This window comes from Pinus tabuliformis, chromosome 2_2 (assembly GCF_031772625.1).
Source record: "Pinus tabuliformis cultivar Carrire ecotype Pingquan chromosome 2_2, CPIR1, whole genome shotgun sequence".
Taxonomy (NCBI): Eukaryota; Viridiplantae; Streptophyta; class Pinopsida; order Pinales; family Pinaceae; genus Pinus; species Pinus tabuliformis.
This window is the reverse complement of record NC_142300.1, coordinates 260523437-260539326: the sequence shown is the minus strand read 5'-3', so window position 1 is coordinate 260539326 and position 15890 is coordinate 260523437. Positions and strand designations below refer to the sequence as shown.

General features: G+C 41.7%; 1 protein-coding gene across 4 annotated transcripts in view; it reads right to left on the bottom strand.

Moving 5' to 3' along the window:
- Positions 1–15890, bottom strand: part of LOC149192294 (putative sucrose-phosphatase 2) — a 389696-nt gene that overhangs the window by 352510 nt on the left and 21296 nt on the right. The gene's annotated exons all lie outside the window — the stretch shown is intronic.

Sequence of the window (15890 nt, the reverse complement as noted above, 5' to 3'; positions counted from 1 at the left end):
ATTAAGATATTCTACTCAGGAGTTCATGATTACGTTGACCTTCAAGCAGTTGCTTCCAACAATTGTGTACATACGACCTCCTTGAATAATAGAAGGCATTAAGAGATGGGTTTTGCAGCAGTTGTCTCCCACTGTTGTGGGCAGATAACCTCCTTGAATATAACAGACCCAGTTTTCAAATTGTGTTATCGTCATGAGTGGAAGCATAATTACTGAAGTTGGGATTTTCCATTTTGTGGATCACCTTATATGTATGTAAATTACTATCTTTAACTATAAGACTATGACTTTGCATGCTCTCATAAATATTGTTTTGCGCTCTCCTATTTAATTTAGGTGCACATCTCTGGAAATTTCTGTTTCCTACGCAATTAATGCAAATACATAGGATTTCACCTAGGATTTAAAAAATATATAGTATTCAGATTTTTACAATATATATAAAAAAATTCCACCTCAACCTTGAAACTTCCTGGATTTCCTCTGAACTTTTCCACTTCTGGATGAATCTGAAATATAGATTTCAGCAACATATACTTCACTTCTTTTCAATCAAATAGACAAAGCAGCCCAAGAAAATATATACTAAACAAGTGTACTTGAATGGACTAAAGTTTCCAGCCTTTGGGGCACAATTTCCAACCATATTGATATAACAGATTTGAAAATAACTTATAAGAGAAGATCTATTACAACAGTAAATTTGCCCCTTTAGTTCTATATGTTTGTTAATCACTTAACAAAGTCTGATTTATGTTATGTCAAATTAGTGTGTATAACCAGCACTAGAAACTACCCAATCATCAAGATAACATAAGCTGAAAATCAGATCTGCAAGTACACAAAGTTTGGACCGCAAGAACACTTCATAAATAAGATAAGATGAAGTACAAGTATATACCAACAGCTTAATACAAGCTTGTATAAGTCATGTTCACCAAAACCTAGTTAGGAAAATCATAAGAAAACCCTAGCCACCAACCTCGCCTAGCAAGGAATCCCTTCAAACCAAATCATGTGGTTTCTCCACCAAATACATACACACCGACAAGTCCTTGACACCTTTCACTTGTAGCACACAAGTGTACAAGTTAGTGTCCTATCTTCTCCACATCAAGCAGTACAAATAGTACTAGGATTTCCAAATGCCACAAAACCCTAGTCTTCTTCTCTCAGAAGAACTACAAGAATAAGCACCCCCTTTTCTTCTCTAGGGTTTCTTGTGGGGTTCTCATGCATTTTCTCTTTACCAACGAGCTACAGAAGGCTGATGCTTAGGACCTGCCTGAAAGGACCAACTCTTTGATATGCTCATGTAAAGAAACTGCAGCAAACCTTTTAACTCAAGTATGTACATATCTGAGCCAGATTTTCACTCAAGAAAGATCCTGAAAGGTCTTCCTTGAGTTAACCAAAGCATAATAAATTCTTCAAAGAATTTAAGTGCATACAAAGAAGGAGAAAAGGACTCATTTTGGTGGGGAATTTGCACCTTGATTAAAGAGAAGGGAGGACTTGGTCTAATTGACATCTAACCAGAGTGAACAACATTTCCAGCAAAATGAACTGTAAGGGTGATGACAACTAGAAGAAGTGTTGAAACCGAGCTTGAAGGACTGTAGCTACAATTAGTCATCTTAAGAAGAGCATCTTGATTTGGCATTGCTCTTGGAAAGATCATGACATTAGTGGAAGTAGCAGTACCTTCGATTATGAAGAAGGCTTCGTAGCAGCTTCCGATGATCATGAATGACTAAGGTATGTAGCCCTTGTCTATAAGGTACATATAATTGTATTATGCACAAAGGGTCTAACATGTAATGTATTAGGGTTTTGTGACATGTTTGATTCTAGGGTTTTGAAGTCTTCATCTTGTTGAAGGTTGTTGGTAACTAGGATTTGTAAACCCTAGTTGGCATTTGGAAACCCTAGTCATGTGGAAACTCTAACCCTAATCTGATTGTTCCCTCACAGAAACCCTAACTCTTGATTTCTAGGGTTTGTAGGTAGTCTAAGGTGTATGGCAAATCCTAGAGAGGATGGAATTGAATGAAGTCTAGGGTAGGACATCATATCCCTAGAGCTAGTTAGGGTTTGTATTTGAAAACCCTAGGAATTCACCCTCTAAGATACCATGGAATCCCTAGATTAACAAAATTGGCATCATACTCTTATACGCATATATTTTGCTTGGTGGTACTTGTCGATGCAGGTACAAAAATGAAGGAAACAAAATGAGAAGCAAAGCAGCCCTTGTGCTCTGGTGAGCATGATGGAAGGAGGGAACTGTAAGGACCCTGGAAGCATTAATGATAGGAGTAAGCATGCATCATTGTATTTTTGATTTAGTATGGCATCATGTGATAGTAGTGTTGACCATGTACATGTCAATAATTCGAGAAGCAGTGGACAATTTTTTTCAAGATCATTGTCATCATTCAACTTCAAATTTTGTAATCCCAAATTCTGCAAGTTTATTGTAAATGATTCTAGTATGACTATTAAGCCATGTAATAACACCTACGTAAGCCTATGATTCTTCCCAAAGGGCTTCATCCTAGGGAGTTTTTCTTAATGTTAATTTTAGGTATGTTCTATGCTTAGAGCAATTTATTTCAGTTTTCATAGTTAGCTCAATATCTTTTCCAGATTAGCAATCACATCAGCATTAAAGTAAACTGCAGATATAACATAAACATAAATCGCAGAAGACAAGCCAAGACAAGAGGACACAAGATGTGGCGCTAGCCAGGGACAAACCCCAATGTGGGGAAACCCTTGATCAATTCTTCTTATATGTTCTTCAATAGTTCAGTAGAGAGAGAGAGATAGTACGTTTACAATAGAAGTCAACACTTTGACTTATCTAGATAAGAGCATAGATCATCTCTAAGAAGATGACACATGAGATCAGTTGAAGACAAGCCGCTTCAACTGATTCTCCAAGGTGACTCCTTCACCTATCGTTGTGCTGCATTTCATCATCATGTTGCACCTCACCGCGCTGCACCATGCTGCACCCATCATCACTATGCTGCATCTCATCACACTTCATTAATCATGATTGTACCCATCACTGTACTGCATTATGTGCCATTGCTGCACCATGTTGCCATACTGACCTATGTGTTGGCTGCACCTTGCTTGCTTGTTGTCCCTTGCTTGCTTGTTGTCCCTAGCATGCTTGTTGTCCTTAGCATGCTTGTTGTTGCATGCTAGTTGTCCCTTCCATGCTTGCTGTAACATTGCATGCTTGGTGTATTTGCTGCTAAGTACCATACAATTGTCCCAATGTTAATTAGATGTCCCTTGCATGCTACTCTCCTTTGGAGACAGATGCTCCAGCTGTTCCGGCAGTTCCGGCTATTCCCAGCAGTTCCAGCTGTTCCCTGCAGTTCCGGCTGTTCCTGACAGTTCCGGCAATTCCAGCTATTCCCGACAGTTCCGGCTTCTGCCCTCTACGTCAGCTTTCCCAACTGTTCCGGCAGTTCCCGGCAGTTCCTACTTCTACCCTCTACATTAGCTTTCCCAGTTGTTTCGACAGTTCGGGCTTCTACCCTCTGCGTCAACTTTCCTAGTTGTTCCGGCAATTCCGGCTTCTGCCCTCTGCGTCAGCTTTCTCGGTAGTTCCGGCTTCTGCCCTCTGCGTCAGCTTTCCCGGCAGTTCCGGCTGTTCCGAATTCTGCCCTCTGCGTCAGCTTTCCTGGTTGTTCCGGCAGTTTTGGCTATTCCCGACTGTTCCGGCTTCTGTCCTCTGCGTTAACTTTCCCGGCAGTTCTGACAGTTCCCGGCAATTCCGATTGTTCCCGGCAGTTCTGGCTATTCCCGACAATTCCGGCTTCTGCCCTCTGCGTCAGCTTTCCCGGCAGTTCCGGCTTCTACCCTCTGCGTCAGCTTTCCCTGCAGTTCCGGCTTCTACCCTCTGCGTCAGCTTTCCCGGCTGTTCTAGCAGTTCCCAGCGATTCTGGCTTCTACCCTCTGCATTAGGGCAGCGTTATCCCTTAGGGTCTCTCCTCCTACTAAAACCCAAAGACAAGCAGAGAGGAAGAGATCCCAAGTGTGTTGAAATGACTTGAAGGTCATCTCTATTTATACTAAAACATTGCGCACAAGTGGGGTTTATTTGGCTGCTGGCCGACCTTGACGAATTGTCTCATAACACAAATAATTTCGTATCTCCATGAATACTTATCAGAATAGGATGATCTTTAGATCAATCCTACACCTCTCGATGAGAGGGATCCAAGAAAAATGTCAACTTCCATTAATAAGATGACCCACATGGAGTTTGGCCCTAGTTGCCCTATCCATATGTCCGACTGTACTATCTCTGCCATCAGTGCCCTGCACTGCTGAGCTCTGCTTTGCTCTGCTGAACCATGAAGAAGAAGAATTGATCAAGAATGTCTCAATACCATTCTCTACTGACCTGAAGTCAATTTCATCTGAAGAGAGTGTGTCACATCACTCTTACTGGCCTGAAGTCAGTTTTATTGATCCCAGATCAATATCACAAGAGAGTGTCTCAAACCACTCATACTGATCCCATATCAGTTTCATTGATCCTAGATCAGTTTCATTGATCCCAGATCAATGGAGGTCATCCTAGCATAGGGAGTATGGTAGATACATCGATGCGTCCATTGATAGTACTACTATGGTCCCTAACCCCATTTCCCTGCTCATTGATCAGATGAGAGGTACTTCCCATAAGTCCTAGACTACATGGGTAGGATGCCTCGACAGGAGAACTAATCATCTTTTCCACAGGAGAACGAATCCATCCTGCCCCACAGTCGCCACGGGAGAACTAATCATCCTGTTTCACAGTTGCCACGGGAGAACTAATCATCCCAGCCCACAGGAGAACTAATCATCCTGTTCCACAGTTGCCATAGGAGAACTAATCATCCCAGCCCACAAGAGAACTAATCATCCTATTCCACAGTCACCGCAAGGTATCACAGGGGAAGGTTGAACCAGTCATCCTATACATAGCGCACCACCAGGGGAGGGTGAGTCGCCCTGTGGTCGTATGTTGCTCCAGTAAGTACCCCAAGCCCCCCAGAGCTCCCAGAGCTCAATGCATGCAACATACAAGACCCTTATAAGAAGGTCTCTCAATGACTCCAAGTCATTCGAGAAAGTCACAAATTTGACCTTTCCCCCGGGGCTTTGACAAAATGTCTGTGACCTGTACATCAGTCTCAATGCGATGGAGTCTCCTCGCTCGTCGACTTACCATATCCTAGATAAGGTAGTATCTGATGTCTATCTGTCGGAGCAATCATCGAATATGGGATTCTTCAATAATCGAATCCCCCCTTTGGTTGTCACAGAGAATCACAGTAGTATTCATCATGTGTACAAACAGCTCACTTAAGAGCTTCTGCAACCATGCAGCTTCACACGAGATCATACTCGTAGCTATGTATTCGATCTCGGCGGTGCTTATAGCAACCGACTTTTGCTTCCTGCTGATCCATGATATCGAAGCAGAATCCAAAGAGAACCAACACTGAGAAGTGCTCTAATGATCCTCCACACTGCCTGCCCAATCAGCATTCGAATAATCATGCAGTTTCATATTTCCAATAGTGTATCTCAATCCATGAGAGATTGTGCCTCAAAGATATCTCAGAAGATTCTTAGCACCAATCCAGTGAGGCTCAACCAAATATGAGCTCACCATGCTAACTGCAAAGCATATGTCTGGACGGAAATTCACCAAGAACATCAACGCGAATGAGTTTATGAAACTCAGAGGCATTTCCCAAATCTAGTCCGACATCACTACCATATAACTTCTGAAAGTTAAGATCCTCAAGGTAGTCACAGGCTTGCAGTTTATCATTCCACAACCGGAATCCAACTCCCTCTTACTTCTGCAAATGAGAGGGTCTGCACCTGTCAGAAATAGGTCGTCCTCATAAGGTGCCATTATGAGAGGTCTATCATCCACAACCTTCGGGTAATGGTTTGGATCGGTTTCACTCCTAGTGAATCTCAACTTCATCAGACAGCTATCAATCCTCTCATACTACGCCCGAGGTGTTTTGCTTCAAGCCATAGAGAGCTTTCTTCCACCTGTATACATGAGATTCTCGATCATGAATCTCAAACTCCTCGGGTTGTTCCAAACCTGTGGACCTGCTACATGAGGGGAATGGTCCCTGTTAGCACTTGAAATTTCACCTCAGGCTGAGAAAGGCAAACCTCAAAGCTACATCAAACCATTCAACCTCGTAGCTAGCCCTACGAGGCAGGAGAAGGCTCTCTCCGGTCAATCTCGGTAGATCTTCAATGGGATGAGATGACCAACAAGGTAACACTGATATTAGGCTAGTAAACTGATTAAAAAGGTTGATTTGGGGTTTTTTGGGTTTTTGGTGGCAAATTGAGGAATTGCAATTTTGGGTGCGGGGATTTGACACAGTTTTTGCAGGGGGTTCCTTGGGGCGAGGTAGGAGACAGTATTGATGCCTTTAGTGGAGGTGGATGATCAAGAATGAAAGAGGAGGAGCTAAAGAGAGCAAACAATGACTTTGAATTCTCTTTAGACAGTAGAAAACATAGAAATTAAACAAACTTAAAAGCAGAGCATGGCAGGCATGAATTCATACTTTAACACTTCATTTGTTTAATATGCAGAAGTAAAGAAAGGAGATGAATCACATAAACACACTTACAAGTACATTAAGAAACACACCATCAACACATGAGTCCACAAGAATCCCAAAGATGACTGCAAAACCCTGGTCTTCCTTAGCCAAAAATTGCAGAGATACAAGTGAAATAATACAATGATAGTTTCTCCCTCAAGAGTCCAACCATGAAAATGAGCAAGAAAGTACATAATATAGATGATCTAACCTCTTTCCCTGCCTCCATGGGTCGAGCTCACTATCCTAGGAGCTGTTTCAACCACTTCTAAACTAAGCACTACAAACTAGGCAGTCAAAACAACTTGCCTCTATAAACTTGGAAACCAATTCATACATCACATATTTACCCATTACATGAATGAATCTTCTAGAAGAGTTACAAAAGGGTAAAAGTGTCTTAGAGTTACAAAAATTACATCAAAGATAATCATCTTCAAACCCAAAAAGTCAAACCAAGTCAAACTGTGCTTTTCCGAGCTGTACAGTGAAATCTGGCAAAGTTTGCCTGACGGGTCGCACCCCCCAGCCTGACGGGTCGCGCACCTTTGGAGCTCTGTTTGAGGCACTTGCATGTGTCAGAATTGGGTGCAGGATAGCTTGTTGGAAAGGTATGTGAGTCTACTTTCCAACCCAACCGGAATTTTTGAATTTGGAGGTCATTTGCCCTGTCAAAACTTAATTCTCCCAAGACTGGTTTCTGCAACTCAAAAAAGAGGGAGAAAGTCAAATTTTGCATGTATTTTGACCTTCTGGAGGCCCAAAACTCCATAAAAACTCAAGTCCATCCATAGGCATATGTAACTTTGCATGACAAATCTAGAAATGCTGAGTTTTTTCAAAAAGGAGCTGCCATGACAAAGGGTCTCACCGGGGGTGAGACCCGTTAAAGAGCCAAAACCTGTAAATTACCAAAAAATGCCAAAATTACCCAAAATTCTCAAAAAATTTTGGGATTTGAGCTGTGGCTAGGCTATTGAGTGCCATGATCTTTGAGTGAAGCCTCAGCCAAGATACGGAGGGGATTTGGCCTCTTTCTCCTTTTTTGTGCCTTGGCCAAACTCCTTGGATCCGGCGATTGTAATTTTGGCATTTCTCTAAAACCATGACACCTGTGCAAAAAGTGAATGAGGTTTTTCTTCTTTGGCATGTTATGGACAAAAACCTCTCTCAGTTTTCGAAAATTCATCTTTTATTGCTCTGAAACATCATTTGAGTGCAACTTGTCCCGATGTGTGAAACAAGGAATTTTGTCGAAATGGAGCGAAATGAAGGGGATAGGGGGCTTCTAAATTCTTGGGGAAATTTTTGGGAGTAGGGAGGGATGTTAGGGAGCAGAGGAAAGTGGAATCTCAGAGATTGAGCAAGGGGAAGGGGTCCAAAAGGGCAAAACACAGGCCAAACCTAGAAAATTGCCAGGTTGTAGCTAGAAACTAGGGTTTGCGCAAAAATGAGGAATTTGGCGGATCTAAGGGATGGGAAGTGTTTGATAAGGTATTTTAAGGATAGGGGAAGGTGTATGAACATCAGGAAACAAGTTTTGCCGGTGATTTAACCATCCAAGAGAAATTGCCTTCAAAACCCTAGGAGAGGGAAATGAGCTTGCCTAGGCACAACTGAAGCATGAATAAGGTGTAAAATGACTCATTAGACACTGACATGATAATGAAAACCCTCTGAATGATGATAGGTTCAGCTGAATGATGACATGGACTGACATTTGGGCAAACCCTAGACCTAATGCCTAATGACCAAATTTTGCTTGAAGACTCACTGAAATGACAAAATTTGACCTTGACACTTCAAAATCACTTTGTAAGAGCACGTTTGATCACTGGAGGAAGGCTGGAAAGACTGAAACTAACAGTTCCCTTATAAGATTTTCCTTCAGTACATCTCAGACATGTACCTTCATGCTCTTCTTGAATTCAGGCATCCCTATCACCATCTGACTCACATCGGGTAGGGCCCCATAGGTAGACCTCCGGTGTTATTGATGCGATATGCCAATTGACATGATCCCCAATGGACCATCCTGCAACTTGATACAAACTGCCAACCCTGAACCCATGAGAAAAAGCATCTTTGAAAATCCTATTTTTTAACACGTACCTTGCCATCGATGAATGCCACCCTGAAACCTTTGACTTCCATTTCCGAGATGGACACCAGGTTCTTCTTGCGATTAGGTACATAAAAGAGATTCTTGTAAATGAATGGAGTTACCCTCATTCAATTGAGGGGTAACATTCCCTACACCCTTTCTGGGATAGGTGGCATTGACTCCAAGTATAATCCCACGGTTGTTTCCGTCTCTACCAAATTCGAGAGAGCACCCTTCTATCCGATGAGGTGCCTTGAAGCACTACGATCAATAAGCCAGATTCCCAAAGAATCTGAAGGAGAGGCAAGATAACGCTTATTTATCTTATCAGAAACAACATTTGATTCTTCATACATGGGGTTCCTTGCTTTCTCTGAAGAGTCGGTCGTTTCCTTAATGACCTGCATTACCTATCATTCCTCTGATCATTGAAGATGTCCCTGGAATGATTGTTATCATCATCAAGTGATGTGTCCCTACCTCAGACACTCCTTCGCATAATGGCCGAACTTATTACAACCAAGGCATCTACCTTTCCTTCCACCCTTAGATCCGGACTTCCCATTGAAGTGATCTTTAGGTAGGCCATCAGAAACTTCTGTTGCGCCATTCTGATAATATTCTCTGCTTCAACTTCACCCTTGGTGAATTTGAAGAGGGATGAGGAATCCATTGATCCTTTTTTCCTTTCCCAACTGTCTTCGGTGATTGCTCTTTCACTCTTGCTTGGGCATTGCCTTCACCTTAGCTCTGATACCATGTTAATTTTAGGTATGTTCTATGCTTAAAGCAATTTATTTCAATTTTCACAGTTAGCTCAATATCTTTTCCAGATTAGCAATCACATCATCATTAAAGTAAACTGCAGATAGAACATAAACATAAATCGCAGAAGACAAGCCAAGACAAGAGGACACAAGATGTGGCGCTAGCCAGGAACAAACCCCAATGTGGGGAAACCCTTGATCAATTCTTCTTATATGTTCTTCAATAGTTCAGCAGAGAGAGAGAGAGATAGTACGTTTACAACAGAAGTCAACACTTTGACTTATTTAGATAAGAGCATAGATAATCTCTAAAAAGATGATACATGAGATCAGTTGAAGACACGCTGCTTCAACTGATTCTCCAAGGTGACTCCTTCACCTATCGTTGTGTTGCATTTCGTCATCATGTTGCACCTCACCGCGTTGCACCATGCTGCACCCATCATCACTATGTTGCATCTCATCACGCTTCATTAATCATGGTTGTACCCATCACTGTACTGCATTATGTGCCATTGTTGCACCATGTTGCCATACTGACCTATGTGTTGGTTGCACCTTGCTTGCTTCTTGTCCCTAGCATGCTTGTTGTTGCATGCTGATTGTCCCTTGCATGCTAGCTGTAACATTGCATGCTTGGTGTATTTGCTGCTAAGTATCATACAACTGTCCCAATGTTAGTTAGTTGTCCCTTGCATGCTGCTCTCCTTCGGAGACAGATGCTCCAGCTGTTCCGGCAGTTCCGACTATTCCCGGCAATTCCGACAGTTCCGGCAATTCCAGTTGTTCCCGACAATTCCGGTTGTTCCCGACAGTTCCGACAGTTCCCAGCAGTTCCGGCAGTTCCGACTGTTCCGGACAGTTCCGGCTTTTGCCCTCTACATCAGCTTTCCCAGCTGTTCCGGCAATTCCCAGCAGTTCCAGCTTTTGCCCTCTGCATCAGCTTTCTCGACTGTTCCGACAGTTCCCGGCAGTTCCGGATTTTTCCCTTTGCATCAGCTTTCCCAGTTGTTCCAACTGTTCTGGCTTCTGCCCTCTGTGTAAGCTTTCCCGACTGTTCTGGCTATTCTGGCTTCTGCCCTCTACGTCAGCTTTCCTAGTTGTTCCAGTAATTCTCGACAATTCCGACTATTCCCGGCAATTCCGATTTCTGCCCTCTGCGTCAGCTTTCCTGGCAGTTCCGACTTCTTCCCTCTGCATCAGCTTTCCCGGCAGTTCCGACAATTCCCGGCAATTCCAGTTATTCCCGGCAGTTCCGGTTGTTCCCGACAATTCTGGCTTCTGCCCTCTGCGTCAGCTTTCCCTGCAGTTCCGGCTTCTGCCCTCTGCGTCAGCTTTCCAGGAAGTTCCGGCTTCTGCCCTCTGCGTTAGCTTTCCTGGCTGTTCCAGCAGTTCCGGCTTCTGTCCTCTGGATTAGGGCAGCGTTATCCCTTAGGATCTCTCCTCCTACTAAAACTCAAAGACAAATAGAGAGGAAGAGATCCCAAGTGTGTTGAAATGACTTGAAGGCCACCTCTATTTATACTAAAACGTTGAGCACAAGTGGGGTGTATTTGGTTGCTGGCCAACCTTGACGAATTGTCCCATAACACAAATAAATTCATATCTCCATGAATACTTATCGGAATTGGATGATCTTTAGATCAATCCTACACCTCTCGATGAGAGGGATCCAAGAAAAATATCATCTTCCATTAATAAGATGACCCACATGGAGTTTGGCCCTAGTTGCCAATTTTAACACTTAACCTCCTCAAGTTATGTGTGTTTGTAAACACGGATAATTGGCAGAGTTTTTCTCCCAAATATACCCCAAAGCTAGGGTGAAATTCTTTGACGAGGTCTTAAGTGAGTCCTAGTGTTTATTGAGTCTATGTACTTTTCATGCTAGATCATGTGCCTTGTCGCAGAATTGGGTAAAGTCTTGAAGGTCTATGTCAAATGTGTATTTCCCCTTCAAGGGTTGAAACTTGATATTGTAATATTCTGATGTAAAAGTGTGTCTAGGAATAGTTTAGTGCATGGTTACTCATATTTAGACACCATGGCTAAATTATTTTGTTATAGATACACTTAGAGGGTGCAAAAAAATTTATTCGTCTCTTGAGTCTTTTAATTTATTTTCTGGCAAAAATAAAAAGAAAATAATTAGCCAAAAAAATTTATTAAATTTTAGTCAAAAAATTGATTTGAGACATTAAATTCTCTCTAAGTGGAAAATCATCAAAATTTCGCGGGGGCAAAAAGAACTAAATTTTAAGGGTCCTCCACCAAGGAAAAAATCAATTTTTTAAGAGAAATTAACCCTTTGGACCTTGGTGGTCAAGTCAAATTGAAATTTTTGAGGATAAAAATCCAAAATATTATTTTTTGGACTAGGAAAAAAGGGATTTTAAGAGAAATTCGAATTTTTCCTCAAAATAAAAAAATAAAATTCAATCGATGGAGGAGATCAAGTTATTTCAAAAGAAGATCGATGGATGAGATTATTTTGATGAGGATCAACCCAACTAGCCATTATTTCCACTTGGAGGGGTTTTCTCTCTTATTCTTCTATATAAGGAAGCCTTTGAGCTCCTCATTGTAACAGGAATGATCTAACTAGATCAAAATTATTTTTGTACTGAGCAAGACTTTGCTGGATTTTGTAATAAAAGCATAAGACATTGGGGTTCAATTTAGGTGTCTCTCACTTGCTGATTTGTGGTATGTGCTAGATGATATTATTTTATATGCTTTGAGCCAATATACTACGTAATTATTATTTCAATTGTTGGTGATAGGAAGATCTATTAGCACAAGTATCTTTCTTTAGGTGTTGGGCTAGAGTAAGCACTCTGGATCTAGGGGATCTGGCAGGTACAATGTTACTTGGGAGCGGGAGCGGGAGCGGAAGCGGGAGCAGGAGCGACCATTTTCAGAAGCTCCCGTTTTGGGAGCGAATCGGGGAGCGATTTTTTAAAAATATATATATTTTTTATATTTTTTAATTTTTGATACATATATGTCAACAAAAACATGTAGAATGATGAAATAGACATAAAAAACATAAATTGATCATTGAACCATATATCACATCAATCATCTAGAAATTATAATCGTCATCAACCATGTCCACAAGTTAGTAAAATACATATTACAACTGCAACATAACATGAAGTTGATACATTGAAGTTGAAAGCTTTCAGAATTGAAAATTCAATAACATTTATCATCATTGATCACCAAAGTAACAAGTTGTACTTGTAAGCCAAGTTTAACCATTACAAGAAGTAATATCGAAGATATTTCTAAGTCCTAACTTCTAACTGTTAACATGATATGAAATGTTAAAAATTTATAAAATGAAACATGAATAATGAGATGAAATGAAACAACTTTAGTCTTTCACAAAGCATCATATTCATAATTCACAATCATTACCAATGAGTTATAATTGCCAAGGCCCAACTTCAAACTTCAAATTTTCATTGTCACAGTGATATAATGTTTACAAAAAATATCATAATGTCATAATGATATGAAAGAGTCAAGAGTCAAGAGTCAAGGACTCAAAACTCAATAGTTATGAAAACTAAAGTCTAATAGAAACTAAAAAAGACAAGTAAACTGTAAATCTACAAGTGGCCCTTGCCACGAGAGTCCCCAGGAGTATAAGTAGGTCGTGGTGGTCTTCTAGGAGTCTCCCGCACAGACCGACGACCAGAACTAGAGCCTCCACGCGAGGGTGTCGATGGAGGTGGCGACAGCAATGGAACAAGACTCGGGCCCCGAGAACTGCTACTGGATGGTGGAGGTGGAGGTGGCATGGCTGCTGCAGCTGCTTCATGTTCATCCCGTACAAGCTCCTCTTCTAGTTCTTCCATATGTACAATGCCATCCTCCAAATTGTCGTCCTCAGGGTGATTGTCCCAAATTTTATATGTGGGATCTTCATTAGCCCGATCACAGTAATGGCTCAACAACCTCAAATTGTAGTGCACATAAACCAAGCTTTCTGCTCGATTTTCGTTGAGCCTGTTTCTTTTCACATTATGTATATAACTGTAGGTGCTCCAACACCTCTCTGCAGAAGAAGAATTTACAACCTGTGAAAGAACTTTTTTTGCCAATCTTGGCAAAAGTCCGTGGCCGCCATATGTTTCCCACCATGTGAGAGAATCAAATTTATCTTTGTCGTCCATTGCATGGAAGTTACCATACAAACCACTGCCACTGAAGTATCTGCCTATTTCAAGGCGCACAGCTGCACATTCCTCCCTGTCAGGCACCAACTTTTCTAATGCTTCCAGATATCCTCTAGTTACCTCTTGATCTAAATGGGGTTTGGTCCTAACACCACCCCCTGCTGCAGGTTTGCCCAACCAAGATTCTGAGTAGTATTTTGGCGTAAGGATATACGCCAAGCAATGTAGTGGAAGGTTAAGCCTATTCCACCGTTCACACACACAATCATGAATCAGTTTGTACAAGTTGGGATCTTTATTATGAACAATGTCTTTTATTTCCCCCAACATGGTATCCATTTGCTCATACACCTCGCCAATCACTGGTTTGTCTGTATCTGCAAACCGAATCATGTTATAAATTGGCTTGGTGAAATCCAATACCTGTCTCACAGTTGTCCAAAACTGCCCATCAAGAGCGGCCTCCTCCACCGTTTCAAAACCTGCCATGTCAGCTACATTTGTAGCCCTTTCCTTTAACACCTGCCAATGTGGACTTGATACCATGCTAGCTAATGCCTCTCTTACCTTCAAAAGGCGCCTGAAGGTGAGGTAATAGCTACCAAATCTAGTCCTCGCAATCTTCAGCAACTCCAATCTCGAGTGACTGCGGAAAAGGCCATGGGTATTGCTATGATTTGTAATAAATTTTATCATTTTTTTCCTTTCTTGTACAAATCACCAATCCATTGGTATTGTTCATTTTTGTTTTTGACAATATCATGCAACAGAAGGTTCAATGTGTGAACCAAACATCCAGACCAAAATATGTTCGGGTATTTATCCTCAATAATTGCTCCCGCTGCCTTACAATTAGGAGCATTATCAGTGATGACTTGGATGACATTGTATGGGCCAATACGCTCAATTGTTTCAAGCAATGCTTCTGCAATGTTGATACTAGATAGCGGTCTTGAACTTGTCTGAGTAATCATGTGCAGCTAGAAAGATGGGACCACTTCGGGACACAGCAAGAACACTTATCAATGGCTTGCCTTTTACATTTGTCCATCCATCAGATACAATGGACACCCCATTGTCAGTCCAAGAACTTGTCATTTTATTCAAAGATTGTGATATTTTTGCTTTTTCATGATCAAGGCCAACAGTTCTTGCCTTGTCATACCCAGGGCTCTTGTATCCTTTAGGGGCATCATTTATGGCAGAAACCATTTCGTGCCAATAAGGTGAGCGTAGAACATTGAATGGTATCCCACATGCATAGAGGAACCTGTAAACTTTTGAATCCACATCATTCCTACACCCCTCATCAAGGAAATCTGATATGGTTCTACGCCTTAAAGATGGTGACCCTGTGCCTCCATGTCCATATCCACTGCCTTGGGAGGATGCTGAAGGAGTTCTTTGTGATGGTGAGATTGGTTCAAAGAAACCCCTTGATCTTTTTGTTCTGTATTGGGCGTCCTCCTCTTCCTTTATGTATTTGGCTCTATCTGTTGTTGACACCTTGTCACAAGTTTTGATTCCTATTTGTTTCTCTCCATCCCATGGCCTTTTCCCGCAGAGGTGTCTTCTAGCACGGGTGTATGAGCCTGTGTAGTCAGTGTTGCAATGGGGGCAATGAAATTTAGTGGTTCCACCCCCTCTCCCTGTTTCAGCCCTGTGAACATATTTCCACAATGGAGTTTGGTCTTGTTTAGTTTTTTGACCCTCATGTTCACCCTCCTCCACCTCCTCCTCACTGGGGTTTTCACCCATTTGACTTCCTCCGGCTTCTTCATCCACCTCTTCAGTTTGAGGCCCCCTCCGTTTCCTACTCTCCACCACCATAATAACCATAAAAGGGACCAGGAAGAGGAAAATGCCAATAAATATCCCCAGGTCCATGGTGTTTGATGTTTGTAGGGTTTGAGTCTTGAATCTGCAAATTAATTTAGTTTATTGGGATTAATTCATTTAATTTATTAATTTAATTTAAATTAATGAGCTTTAAACTCAAACAGGTAAATTAAACTAACCAAATTAACTACCTAACCAGCTAAACTAACTAAATGATTAAGTTACTTACCTCTGCAGGCTTGCTCCTCGCTCCTTGGCACTTGCTCCTCGCTCCTCAGCTCTGGCTCCTTGCTCCTCAGCTCTTGCTCCTTGCTCCTTTGCTCTTGCTCAG